The sequence below is a fragment of the Morone saxatilis genome, unplaced genomic scaffold, assembly GCF_004916995.1.
Source record: "Morone saxatilis isolate NCDOM2014 unplaced genomic scaffold, NCSU_SB_2.0 Contig12, whole genome shotgun sequence".
In the NCBI taxonomy this organism is placed as follows: domain Eukaryota; kingdom Metazoa; phylum Chordata; class Actinopteri; family Moronidae; genus Morone; species Morone saxatilis.
Window position 1 is genome coordinate 120,464 of NW_023339674.1, and position 457 is coordinate 120,920.

General features: G+C 42.0%; 1 protein-coding gene across 1 annotated transcript in view; it reads right to left on the minus strand.

The window, feature by feature from the left end:
• Positions 1-379, minus strand: part of lrrc39 (leucine rich repeat containing 39) — a gene marked incomplete at its 3' end in the record, with an annotated part of 2,537 nt that extends 2,158 nt beyond the window's left edge. Inside the window, 1 exon segment of the mRNA XM_035653386.1 lies at positions 264-379.
• Between the last annotated feature and the right edge of the window lie 78 nt (positions 380-457).

The following is a 457-nucleotide window of genomic DNA, read 5'->3' on the forward strand; positions in this document are numbered from 1 at the left end:
ATGAAGTAGTGTGAGTACTGCATGAAGTACTGTATGAAGTAGTGTTAGTACTGCATGAAGTAGTGAGTACTGTATGAAGTAGTGTGAGTACTGTATGAAGTAGTGTGAGTACTGTATGAGGTACTGTATGAAGTAGTGTTAGTACTGCATGAAGTAGTGTGAGTACTGCATGAAGTAGTGTGAGTACTGTATGAAGTAGTGTGAGTACTGTATGAAGTACTGTATGAAGTAGTGTTAGTACAGTTTGCAGTATAAGTACTCACCCTGTGACCGTCCAGCAGACGTCCTCCATACTTCGTCTCTGATGAAATCTGACCTCAGACCTGCTGGATAATTTTAGCCTCCAGGTCACATGACCTCCTGACACAATACAGTCACATGACTTCCTGCTGTGACATCACAGTTACATGACCTCCAGAACAAGAATATTTATATTGACTAGTGCAGTGCCCGTAGG